The sequence below is a fragment of the Tenrec ecaudatus genome, chromosome 6 (genome assembly GCF_050624435.1).
Source record: "Tenrec ecaudatus isolate mTenEca1 chromosome 6, mTenEca1.hap1, whole genome shotgun sequence".
Lineage (NCBI taxonomy): Eukaryota > Metazoa > Chordata > Mammalia > Afrosoricida > Tenrecidae > Tenrec > Tenrec ecaudatus.
In genome coordinates this window covers 146,846,723-146,860,577 of record NC_134535.1, presented here as the reverse complement: position 1 = coordinate 146,860,577, position 13,855 = coordinate 146,846,723, and the positions used below count along the sequence as shown (strand labels likewise).

Below are 13,855 nucleotides of genomic sequence, written 5' to 3'. Positions count from 1 at the left end.
ACTGGGATGGAATACTTTCTTAATATACAATTGCTCTTGGATAAAAAGTACTCTCTTACACACATACATGATTATTTCTGGATTTGTTTCTCTAGTCAACCCAGACGAACACTAAATACATACATATATATACATATATATACATATATATATATATATATATATATATATATATATATATATATATATATATATAAATAATGAAAGTCTTCATCAAATGTGTATAATTCAATTTCATCTAGTTTACCTCCATGTACCACGTACCTGCAATTCTAATATTTTTCTTTGTGCTTTGGTGGTGGTTGTTTGGGGTCACTGAGTTGATTTCTAACTCCCAGCTCTCTGAAGGCAAAGGGTAAAACTGGCGCATGTGGTTTTCAAACAATGTTCTTTATGGATATGGATCGCCATATCTTTTTTCCTCAAAGTTTCTAGGTGGGTTTCAACTACCAGCCTTTCAGTAAGCAGCCAAGTGCTTACCTGTTGCATGACAAGGTAGCCCATCTTTAAGATGGGAGTCAAAGACGTTCTTGTTCTGTACCCATATTCCTATGTTGCCTCCTCCTTGAAAAGTCTGAACTATATAAATACAATATTACATTTTCTAAATTTTATCTACTTTGTATTGTTGAAAATATTCATAGCAAAACGTAAAACAAAGCTCCAGATCTCTCATGAATTCTGACTCATAGCAAACTTGTTCCATAGAGAATAACTAACCCAGTTTCCAAGACTCCCATCTTTGCTGAAGCATCAGTGGTCTCTGGCAAACAATGACAATCGTTTGGTTTATGGATGAGCGCTTAACCACTGTCCAACCAGAGCTCCTCTGTCCGGCAAAACATGCATTGACACGACAATCTCTACATATACAATTCACTGACCTTGAGCACAGTTTTCTATTTGTGCAACCATTTTTATCCTCCTTTTGAGTTACTCCTTCCTCATCAACATAAACTCCCTCCCTCCTGAGGTTCCCATTTAATCTTCTGAGTTGCCATTTGATCACAAAAAGCTAATTCTTAAAAGAGAACAAAGTTCACGACATCTCTTTTACTAATGAAACTAAAGTCATATTTGATTAAAAAATAAAACTTCAGGGAATAATTTTGGGTTAAGGTTTACAGGCAAAAGTTTCAGGGCAAAAGTTCTAGGGGTCCATCCATCTTCCATTGTATATAATAAATAGAATTTATTATAATTCTAAATTATTTCTTCATTTCCCCCCTGTCATCCATCTTTTTCTATGGGATCTTTGATCACAATGTCCAGGAATGGCTGGACATATGAAGTTTCTTTACAGTTATGGCAAAGGAGATAGGTGTTCCTGGAGGCAACAAGCCACCTTCTCTTTCTGTTCCTAATGCTTCTTCTTCCTTTGTGGTTCCAGATGAACAGAAACCAATGTTGTGACTTTGATGGCAGGTTGTGCCGTTTTAAGACTCCAGGCACTGCACAATTAACTAGAGCACAGAACAGTAGAACTAAACATTTCACTAGACCTGGATTTCCCATGAAGCCATGACCCTAAACCTCCCAAACCAAATTTCGTGCAAATATACAATATACAAGATTCACATGCACTCTTTTATAGGCTTATTAAAGGCTTGCTTCAAATGAATAAAACATATTTTAGTTGATCTTTTACAACATTATGTTAGAAATCTAGGGGATTAGTAATAACCATTCATTGCCTGACCTTAACTCTTTTTTTTTTTTAAAGAACTATTTCTTCACTAAGGCATACCTGAACAGTAATGCTAGGTAGCAAGGGACAAGGATGGCAATTGTTCCTCTGCATGTCTGCTCAAGGTCCACTCCTGGAGTTGGAGGTGAATCCGGTGAGTCTCAGCCAGCCATAAGAATTGTAACTGGGTCTGCTCCAATTTAAGGCAGAGCCAGGTGCACAGTGGTACACCTGGGCAGCCCAAAGTAGGCCCAGGTGAACTTGATTCACCCAATGGGGTCAATCAATCCCTTTGAGCACGCCTCTGAGACAAAGGCCTCAAATACATTGACTGCAGGACCACCTGCCCCTTTTTGTTTTCTTCTTTTGTCCTGAGGCTCCTGTCCTGTACCTGCTTGGCAAGATCTCCAGGTGCGGTGATCAATCCCACGAGCTTGCCTATCTTCCGTGGTGAGCCCCAGCTTCTGCCATCGTTATTAAAAACCCACTGGGATCGCACACCAGGGTTCGACGTAAATTCTTTCTCATGTGAAGCTAAGAACCAACGTGTTTCCCAGTGGAGAAACCGAACAGTAGCACCACTGAGGCACAATATGAATGCCCTTCTCCTTCCTGGCTTGTAGTAAGAGAACAGCTCCTTGTTACATCTCAGACTTTACTATGTATCTTGCCCTGCCCAATGACTTGCACTGAATTATTTTCCACTCCAAGTGGCCCCATATGTTACAGAGCAGACTGTGCCGTGGAGTTGCCTTGACCTTGCTCTTTCTGGAGGGTAGTTAACGGGTTTTCCTTCTGCCGTGCCATTGGGTGGATTTGAACCACCAGCCTTTACTTAGCAGCTGATGACAATCCATCTGAGTGTCTGAGGTAACATTGAAGTGAATGGGATAATCGTTTTAAAAATTATTATGAGAAGTTTGAAAAATATTCCATAAACTGCTCTATTTTCTTCATCTATGAATTCAATAGAGTTTATAATGAATTCAGTAGGTTTTATTATTGATAGTGCATAGGAGTTCTATGGTTTAATTAGAAAGCAAAATTAATATAACTTTTATTTTTAAGCACGGTAATTTTATTCACTGAGGCTCATGTGATATTAAGCTGAATTTCTATTAAAAGGAGATAAAACAATTGCCCTCTCTGTAGAAAGGCAACCTCAGTCATGAAATGTAGTCAAGAAAATATTCATTGTCAAATACAGCTTATATATCCAGTTCTAAAATGGGGGGAACAAGTAAAAAATACTGAAATATGTATAGCTGTATTAATTTTTCCTCTCCCTACACAATGAGCAAAACAAATGTAATTCGAAATGAGATTCTAAAGTGATGAACATTTTGTCCCGTCATTATAGCCGCTTTCTATCTTGAGAGTAGATGATGGTTTCCATGTTGAAGCTGCTCATCTGGGCTGGGCCTTGTTTGTAGATTAGGGATGGATGTATGTCTTTTCTTCCAGTCTGCGCTCCTGTGTTAGCCTCAAGGCTGCTTTTCCAAGAGCTGCAGGGATTTGTGGGCCAGGGATTTCAATGCTGCTGAATAAGGCTCTCAGCTCCCAGAGGGAATCCTTGCCTCTGGTTTGTTTGCAGGAAATCAGCAACAGGAGTGACAGAAAGTAGATAAGCATGTTAGGCTGAAGGGAAGGAAGGTAACCTTTGCCTTTATGATGTAAAAGGACAAAGGGGAGGGATCTAATAAATTGAGCTTAGATGACCCTTTTTACTGCTGGAAGGAGAACATTGGGGCAGTTTCATATCAAAGAGCCATCTAAAATTGTGAGGATTTACTACAGAGAATTACTATTTAAAACAAAGTAATTCAGGAACTGGCACACAAAGCACCATTGCCCTAAGAGCCACCAACTGTTTTTCAGAGAATGCTGATTTGCTGAGGTAGCAATCACACTTCACAAATCACAAATAAAATCAGATAATGTACTTTTAATGTAATATTTCAGAAATGGTTTCCCCACTTTATTTCTTTAAAAAATTAGATATTAGTTGTTTATAATGGATAACAGGTTAAGTTGAAAGAGGTACAAGTCACAAGTGTTAAGGCTGAATGAATTTTCAAAAAGTAAACATACCCATTTATATGGATGAAAAAAAATCATTGTGTAAAGGGATTGTTAAACTCACAGAAACCTCTCCTCTAAGAACAAAACAAACAAACAAAACACCTTTTTCTGTGAAATGGTGAAGGTTTATGAAGCAAGTTTTACAAATGTTGTTTCATGTCATTGATGGCAATCCAGGATGTAATATCGCATATCATATTTCCTCCCTTTGCTCTTTATGTCCATTCATTTTCTTTCCTAACTCTTCTGTATTAGATTCTGTTCTCTAGAGAAGCACTTGCATGTCTGTGTATCTAGAAAGATATTTCAATCAGGAAATGGCTAAGACGGTTGTAGAAGTAGGCACATCCCATCTGGTTCAAGTCTGTAGGTTCTATTACCACGTTTATTTGCAAAGGGTGATGAACAGGAAGAGAGAAGATAAAGCAAGAAGACCATTGGCTGGTGGATGCAGAGCAGAACGAATCTGGAGTTGGCAGCCCTTACCACAAAGGCTTCTGAGATGGCCAGGCAAAACAGAAGGTTGCAGAACCAAATGCTGGACCCAGAGGCGGCAGAAGAAATGACAGTTCCCATATAGCATCAATCTACACTAAGAGTGGATGATACTGCAAATGAAACTTCCCTCATCTGTATAGAGTGTGTACCAAGTTTAAGGAGATGGTGGCCCACCCTATTCTCCCCACCGCTACATGGCTACTTCACGAAAGAGCTTATCACAGAGTTGACCATGGGAGATCCCTGGTCCAACTAAGTTGGCATAAAATCTAACCATCACCCCTTCTGAACGATGTCCTACAGTAAATGTTTCCTTTTGTACCGCAAATGATAAATTATTATAATATGCTCACAACGCATTAGAGTGTTCGGATAGAGAAGCCTGACCTTTTTATGATTTTGAGTTTGGTTCCAAATTTTTTTCCAACTCTGTTCAGGTCCTTCCAATGGGATCCCTTTCAGAGTTTCAGTTGTAGCGGTAGCTGAGCGTCAGGGGTTCTTAGGGTCTCAGGACTACGGAGTCTAATGGTTGCATGGTCAGTTAGTTAATTAGATCAATTGTTCCCATGCATCTTTGATCTTCATTGCTCTTTATGCCTTTGGAAGAGGAGAGACTACTAGCTGCACCTTAGTGACTGATCTTGAGATTTTAAGAACCTAATTTCTTATCATCAGAGGATGAAGAATATTGTCTGTGTGGACTGCGTTTAAGAAGCCTTTTCTTTTTTTTCTCTTTATAAATCTCAATAAATATAACCCAAATTCAATTTGCATTTATAGTGTGATTAAAATATATTACATTTTCTCCTTAAGGAAACCTATTAGAGGAGGATTTTCTTTTCTCCTTTCCTTTCTTTGCTACAGAGTGTATAATTTTGAGAAAATCTTCCAAATATTTGGCCTACTTATTCCTACATCGCTGTCCTAAGTAGATTGTGTGGCCCAGTTCTTTGAATACAGATATGACTCTGCAAGATTAAATAATGTCAATCCAAACCAGGCTTACACCTCCCATTGTAATAAACACAGGGGCAAATAAAACAGTCATGCCACAAGGGCTCCAGTCAATGGGTTTCTTCCAAACAAAACCTGTGAAAAAGTGTCCCTGCTATTAGTGCCTGGCTGTAGACAGGTTCTCTCAGTGACACACTTGTCTTAGTCCTTCAGAGTGCCTTCAAAGAAAAAGTTCAATCAAAATAGGACTTGAAGGGAAATTGCTGGGCCAGTCAACACTAAGACGAGAGGTCAGCTCCGCAGTCTATAGCCATTGGTTCTTAGGATGACAAAGATGTCATCCTGATAGATTTTGTTGGAGGACACAGGGCAATCGTGGGGCTTATTGTGAAGAACTGTTCAGAACACTGCAATCCGCATTGATGAATAAAAAGGCAGGAAAGTTTTCCATCACAACCATGTACCTGTTTGTTATTTGAAGATATTTCACAGCCTTGATCCTGCCCTTTCAGACTTATTTTTGATCCATATCTCAAAGAATATTTAGACAAAGCATGATTTGAGTCCCTCGAAGATTCCAAAATTGCCATTTTGAGATGATATGAATGAAAGGGGACAGTATTCTTTCTGGAAGGGACAAAGAGATGGAAACAGTGCCTCCAGAAGTGTATAGATCTAGACAGAGAATATACTGAGAATGAATAGGGTCACATGTTTATATTTTTGGAATAACAGTTTCTCTTAATTTGTAGTAATAATTTTCAACTTACCCTTGTACTTTTGTGAAGACACACAAAAGTGCCGTGGTGTCTTTGAAACTCTCAAATAGGTTTCCTTTTGACAAGTGCAATAGTAGCTACTGTAGACAGTATAGTCTCAATTACACTTTCTTTTCTTTTTTTTCTAATTAAACGTTTATTATCACTAGCCCCCAGGTTCTGCCTCGATCAGCCACACGCTGCTCCACTCGGTCTCTCCTGACACCCAGAGCTGGGCCCGGCCTGCTTTTCCCAGTCAGCAGCCAGTGAGGCTCCAAGAACCCACCTGCCCCCAGTGGCCAGAGCTACAGTCATTGTCCTGGGTGATGTCCGAGGACGCTAGTCCCACAGTCCATGTCTCCAGGGTTGGCAGGGAGCTGACACCCGAGGCAGGACGCCCACAGTGGCAAGCAGTGGCCTGGGTACAGGACAGAGCAGAGCACATGGGGACTGGTACCACTGAGCAGGGTCCCGGCAGGGGGCAGCATCCAGAGAGCAATTTCTGCCACACAAGCAAGGCCTCACGCGTGGATTTGACTACTGCACCAGCCGGTAGGTGATGTACCTCTCTGCTGTCTCACTGGGCCGAATGATCTTCACCACCTGGCCCCGCTTTATCCCAAAGTAGCGTGCCACAGGGTCTCCAGCCTGGATCCGGGGCAGCTGGTTCTCACTGAGCTTATATCGGGCCAGCGACTCTGTCACCTCCTCCTTGGTCATGACCACATGCTCCGGCACCAGCTCATGCTCCAGTGATGTTGATGAGCAGCTCCTACTGTAGGAACTGCTCCAGGATGTACTTGGGGGCCATGCCCACCAGCGACTGCTTGGCGGAGGGCGTGTCCTGCTGCACGACAATGAGGGCGCGTGTGATGTTCTCCTCCTGCATGCGCTGGCAGGACACTTTGATGGTCTTGATGCCCACCTTGGGCTCCTCAGGGAAGAAGACGAACATCTGGTCGGGGGGGAGGGGGTCGTCATTGTGGGCCACCAATACTGCAAGATCCGTGCGGCGAGGTCGCCCTTCACTCGGCTTATCCCCAAACTGGGCTTTGAACTCCTCCAGCGTCTGGTCTAGCTCGTCCTGCGTGACCAGGTAGCCCCGGTCATGACACAGCTGCATGATGGTCTTGCGGATCTTCCACAGCCGGTAAGTCTCCTCCTCGTCGTCCATGGCGGTGTGTTGCCTCGCGACGGATGCACTGCCTCAATTACACTTTCATAACAACTTCATAAACTTAGTAACTTAAAACAGAGATCAGCAAACTATGACCCTTGGATGACATCAGGTTGTTTAACATGTGAGTCAAGGTTTATTGGAATGCAGATGTGTCCATTTGCTTATATATTTTCTTTCACTAATTTTGCACAACAGAAATGAATAGTTGTGACAGAGCCTAAAATATGTCCACTGTGGTCCTTTATAAGAAAGATCTATATATGTTTGACATAATGGATGTATGTATGGAATGTAATAAAAATTGTACGAGCCCCCAATAAAATGATTAAAAAAAGAAAGGTCTAATGTCCTCTGTTTATACAATGTTTACATCTCTGCCATGTCTCATGACTTCCATAGGTTAGGTGAGAGACTCTGGTCTTTAGGGTCATTCAGAAGAGATGTAGGATAATTGGGTCTCCAGATCCGTTTGTGTTGCTAACACAGAATTGCTAGGGCAGGACCAGAAAGCAATAGAAAACAATATCAAAAATATCCGATATATCACTTCCACTGACTTTCCATTAGTCAAAGCAAGTCATGTGCCACTGGCTAACTTCAAAAGGATGGAGAAATAGAATCTGTCTGCTCAGAATGATGAGGGGAACCAAAAACACAATAGCACACACTGACGTCCCTTTGAACGTAGAAATGTAACGCGTCTTAATCCAGCCGTCCACATGCTCACAATTTCACTCTGAGGGACTTCAGAAAACCACGAATAGTTATTTCTTAAATACGAACAACATGATCAGAGGTGTACAATTACTAAAATAAATAAATAAATAAATAAAAAGTTCTTAGTGTGTATTACTTGTCACAGTCCGCAAAAGAACTATCATAGCCATCACACAGCACATTTTCTTTTTAAAAATCTCTAATAATTTAGGTGAGAGGAATTATCATTGGGTCCAGAATCAATGTCCCACTGGTGTTCTTTGAAATATTTATTTTAAAATTTGCAATAACAACAGGCGCAAATAAAGAAGTGTTGCCTCTGCTCTATGTATTAGGCTACTGTGGTTGTTTCATACCCCAATGGGACATATGCAGGATGGTAGCAGGGGAGAAAATGGCGTATCTTTCTTTGATAGAGTGGCATTGAGCATGCTCATAGATATTTTCTTCTATTCTCTTATGTTCTGCCTGTTTCTGGCCACAGGGAGCATAGTATTAGCAGTCCGTCATGAAATTTAATAACGACATGCTGCAGGTTCAAAGTAGTACAGATATGACTTTCTGAAAGTGTCCTATTTGGGTATTAACCTTTCTTCTGAGGTGCCTCTGAATAGACTTACACCTTCAACCTTTCACAGCTGCTGCACTTGTTAACTGGCCACCCAAGTTCTTCGTCACTTTGTTAAAGCGACTCTGATGATCAAGTTGGATTTTGTCCGCTGCTTCAGGCAGTCTTACTGATTTGAAGGGGTAGTATCTCATACGCAAGGCCCAAGGGCAATAGGTTCCTCTTTGTTTTCTGGCCCTGCACCAATTCTGCATTGGATTTTAATTATTTTTATGTGGATGCTATTTCTTCCATTTGACTCTAAGTGGTTTGAGATTAAATATTTATTTTTGCAGACTTCATATAATCAAAGCATGCCCTGGCACCGGTAGAGATTCAATATATACTTGGTGAATTGCCTTGGACTGAGTAGTAGTGAACCATGTAACAGAACCCACACCACAGTAGACTGTAGACAAGAGTAGCATAGGAAAACATAGTTACTTATTTCAACCAATATCCATCCCGGAAACTGTTAGGCAGATAGGCAGGGATGGGATGCCCATTGACACATGCCCAAGAGAGCCAAGCGCAAGAACAATGGGTGGCACATTGCACATGCTCAAAGGCCTACGTTTTCCCACGGTGGGCATGGGTGGGCATTAAACCTGGATCGGCCAACCTGGGCCAGGTGTATTCAATCCAGCCAATGGGGTAATCTGGGGTCGTCTACCACGCCTCCTCCTGGAATCCTTAAAAAGGCAGGAACCAGGTGGAGAGCAGAGGAACTGGGGAGAGAACTTGAGAAAGAACTTGAGACAGGACTTGAGAGAGAGATCTTTACGTGATGCCGAGCAGTCTCTGCCAGGTTGCACGGTTGGGAGGAATCCTAAGGGTCCCATGTACAACCTGAAACTTCTAACTCTCATTAAACTCACTTGGATCACGCGCCAGGCTTCGGGGTGAATTCTTTCTCCCGCGGAGCCAAGGACCGAGGTGCAACTCTATCCCGAGAGATCTTACAAAACTACCTCCAGCACCGCTCAGGTTGGGTTGTCACATCTTCTGACTGCTTTCATGTCTGCACTTCTTTGATGACCTGGACTCCTTTCTAACCTCATTCCTTAGCTCAAGAGCCCTCTTCTCCAGCTCCCCTTTCACTGAAAAAGATTACAAAGGCCAGATGTATATTAACATTTTGTTGTTCTCCATTTGTAACTTTAACATGGAGAAATTAAATGTTTACATGTCAGGCTTCTTACTAACAAAAAAGAGTAAATAACAACAAAACCCCTTTGCTTTTTAAATATATACTCTCGATCAGTGTCATCGAGTCAATGCTGACCCTTAGTGACCACACTTTGGGTCTCGCGTCTGTAGCTGTTCTTTATGGGCAGAACTTCTGGTGGTTTTGAACTGCCAACCACGTGGAAGCAGCCCATCCTAAATGCTAACCCGCCTAATTGTATTTCCCTAATATAGGATTAATAGGCACCCTGGTGGTGCTGCTATTATGGGTTGGGTTTTGAGCTGCTAATTGCAAGACTTGTAATCCAACCCCACCTGTCACCCTGTGGAAGAAAGACCAGATGGCTCCTGTAAAGAATTTCTATTTCTGAAACCCTATGAGTTGGAATGAGCTCAATGACAAGGAATGTGGTTCTTGGTTAATCCAGGATGAAAGAAGCTCTTGTAGTGCAAAGGTTAAACACTCAGCTGCTCATTCAAGGTTGTCAGCTTGAACCTCCTAGCTGGTCTCCTGAAGGAAACCAAACAAACTACGAGTCTACTCCCATAAAGATTACATTTTAAGAAATACTAAGGGTCAATTCCACTCTACCATACAGAGTTGCTACGGGTCAGATTCAAGCTCAAAGGCAAACACAACACCAGCTCAGAATTAGTGGGTGTTGAGGATATACAATTTTTCCATCCCTGAAAGAGCCCATGATATTGGACTTTTTCAGGGTGGTCAACTAAAGAAGTCCATGACATTATATTTATAATTTTTATTGGATTGTTTTGAAAATTTTTATTTTCTATTCATGGAACTTGGAAATGTTAAGAAAGCAATTAGACTAAAATGTATGGGTAATTATCAGGTTCAGAATTCCATAATCTTTCTTCAGGTTTCACGGCATTCAAGATGAAAGGCAAATTGGGAAAAGCTGTCTGGCTCTCACATCCCAAAAGTACATGGTAAATCCTAGACAGTATAAAGCAGCAATAGGCTCCTAGAGCTTTCCTGGCATGGCACAAAATATACAATGCAGAGCCCGACGGGAGAGTCAGCTTCTCTCTCGTGCTCCTGGAAGTCATGAGAGTGAAGCAAATTAGGGAAGAGGAGTCCTAAAAATAAATGAGGAAACTGGATGTCCACATTTCTGAGGGTGTAGTCAAAATTCCAGAATTTTTATTTTGCTTTTATGCTGAAATGGCATTTTTATTTACGTAACTCAAGATTATATTCGCTCTTTTCACCTCTGTTACACTATTGACTTGCATTGAACGGTTGCTCAATGAAACCAACACGTCTTTTTGACCAGTAATATTGGTCAAGTAATGTAGTATTTAAGCCTTGTAAACTTTTCTTTACTTTCAGTTAGTCTGGGAGTCTTAAAGTTGGTCAATCCCTGATACAAATTTTTAGCTGGATTTCAATGTTTATGTGCTTGTCTTCATGTCTAGCTGTTCGTACTTGTATGAAAAGAGTGAGAATGGGTCAAAGAAAGATGGGCTGGGAAGGGAACAATGAGAGCAGGAAAAAACTTTTGTTTTCATCACTAGGTAGTGTCCATGAATATAGCAGTTAGAAATGTAGAGCAAAAAAACAAAAAAAGTGGAATGTATCCCTTAATGTATTACCTTAGGCAATTCATCTGTCCCTAAATGTTTCTGATCAAGTTTTCTCATTTATAAGTTACAGGGAGCCCTAGAACGTTATGAATATCACACACTGACTATCATATCTCATCCTAATAGCATTTGCCAATATAAGAGATACATGCATAATAAAAGCTCATGATTTTATTTTGATCAAAGAAAGACTTTCCAGACCAGCTTCTGGAATATATAATATATATATACTTTAAAATATCACCTATTAATATACTTAAAGTACAGATGTTCAGCCATAAAGCCCTTTAGAAGCAAAGGTTGTGAAACTTCATCTCATGTACCTTGGACATGTTATCAGGAGAGACTAGGTTTCTGTAAAATAACATTATTCTTGGTAAAGTAGCAGGGCAGTTACAGAAAGGAATGGGTGTGCACATACATGTGTGTGTGCGTGTGTGCACGTGTGTGTGCATTTGTGCATGTGTGTGTGTATAATATTCTACCCACTCATGCCCAGGTGGAGAGCTTCATAGGACATTTACATTCCAAAGAACTTTGGAAATCACATCCTCAAGGAAACTGAATTATTTAACCTGCCATCAAAACATGATAGACTGTTGGAGGCTTTTTTGTGTGTGCAAAAATTCCTATTAATATATCCAAACTCAGTCTGTGTATTTGGGGACCACTGCCTTAAAAGAATTTATTTGTATGGTGTTTATGGAATTAAGAAGTAGACAAGCTTCATGATGATAGACCAAAATAAATATTGGTGTCAAGTCTGTTATTACTCAGAGTGACCCTGGAGAGCAGAGTAGAAATGGCTCATTGACTTTCCAAGGGTGTAATTTTTATAGAAGCAAATTGCCATATCTTTCTGCCACAGACCAGTTGATGGGTTTGAACCACCAATTTTCCAATTAGTACCAAAGTGTTTAACCAAAGAGAGAAAATATAAATGACTTAGCACATACAGTCCAAATGTAGCATCTGCAGCAGTATGAGCCCTATCATGTGGAATAATAAATCAATATAGGAAATTCTGGTTAAGAGAAAACAACTGGTAATCATATTTTTCAGTACGGATCTAAGCTAAAATTAAGACCTGCAGGCTACTCAAACACTTATTGTTTAAAATTATACACATAACATTTAGACTTGCCATGATGAGACTCTATCAGAAAAAATAATTGCAGTGCTTTAAGAAAGGTGAATGCCTTAGTGATGAAATCTCGTTCTTGGAGTATAATGGGTGCCTCCTGATGGCTACCCAACAGTTTTGGCTGAGAATCTTGAGACACAGTCCTCAATAATAGTGGCCACTTTTACAGGCCCGAGATTTCTAGGAGCCAGGAAATCCAGAGAGTGATGATGAAAATGATCCAGGGAAGAGCTGAGAGTTACTTAGACCAAGACGGTAGTGAGGAATGATAGCCGTCTATATTATGTTTACTTTGATTTTAGAAGAACAAACCTTTCTTTAAAAAGCCACTCACGTCAATAGAGCTAGACTGTCTCACTGCGTGTGCTGTGTGTGGGTGGCAGCCTGAGAAACTATCGGCTCCAGCTTTCATGGGTTATCATGGAAAACTCTTTTGGAAAATAACAGGCAGACCCACTGGGTAGCCATCCAGCATTCTAGTGCATAGCAAATGGATTCAATGTTCTCCAAGAATAATATTTCATCATCAAGGACATTTTTAAAAATTATTTTCTTTTGATTGATTTTCATAGTGAGAAGTCTTAAAAACAAAAATAAAATTCTAAAGTCACTGCCATTGAGTTGATGTCAACTCACAGCGGCCCCATAGGAGAGGGTAGACTCACTCCCTCTGGCTTTCTGAGACTGTCACTCTGCACAGGAGTGGAAAACCTCATCTTTCTCCCAAGGGAGAACTGGCACTTTTGAAACGCTAACCTTGAGAGGATCAGCCCAACGTGCAACTACCCTGCTAGCAGGGCCCCGTGCCAAGGCTCAATGCTATAGTTATTAATAATACAGGTTAAGAGAACTAGCACTTCTCTAATCCAGTCCTGGTGTTGGGCTGCTAACTGCAAGGTCGGTAGTTCAAATTAATCATGTGAACCGTGAAAGAAGAACGAAGCAATATGCTAACCCCTCTTTGTGAGCTGGAATCAACTAGAGGGCAGTGGTTTGGGTGACCTTTTAAATATGGTTACCAATCACACCGCTTTCCTATAAAATCTGGTGGACTCGGAGTAAAGAGGATGCTCTAGAATTGGACAACTCTCCAACGTCACCTGACTATGCTACCCCCATCCTGTCTCCAATTTGAATACCCCTGTGTCAGTTCTCCAACACTTCTCTGTCCGTTTGTCACACTGTGGTGGCTTGTATGTTGCTGCAATGCTGGAAGTTGTGTAACTAGTATTTTAAATGCCAGTGTTATCACCCAAAGTGAACAGGTTTCAGTGTAGCTTCCAGACTGAGAAGAGACAACGGAGAAGGAACTGGCTACCCACGTTGCAGAAAGTGGCTGCTGATAACTTTATGCATAAACATTTTCGGATACTGATTGCATAATGAATGAAAGCAGAGCATTGTCAGAGATAGTGCCAGATAATGGCCCCCT

The 13,855-nt window shown here is 41.0% G+C and overlaps 1 protein-coding gene and 1 pseudogene across 1 annotated transcript in view; both read right to left on the bottom strand.

The window, feature by feature from the left end:
* Positions 1-13,855, bottom strand: part of GRM7 (glutamate metabotropic receptor 7) — a 1,162,681-nt gene that overhangs the window by 1,020,456 nt on the left and 128,370 nt on the right. The gene's annotated exons all lie outside the window — the stretch shown is intronic.
* LOC142451288 (DNA-directed RNA polymerases I, II, and III subunit RPABC1 pseudogene) lies at positions 6,517-7,176 on the bottom strand (annotated as a pseudogene).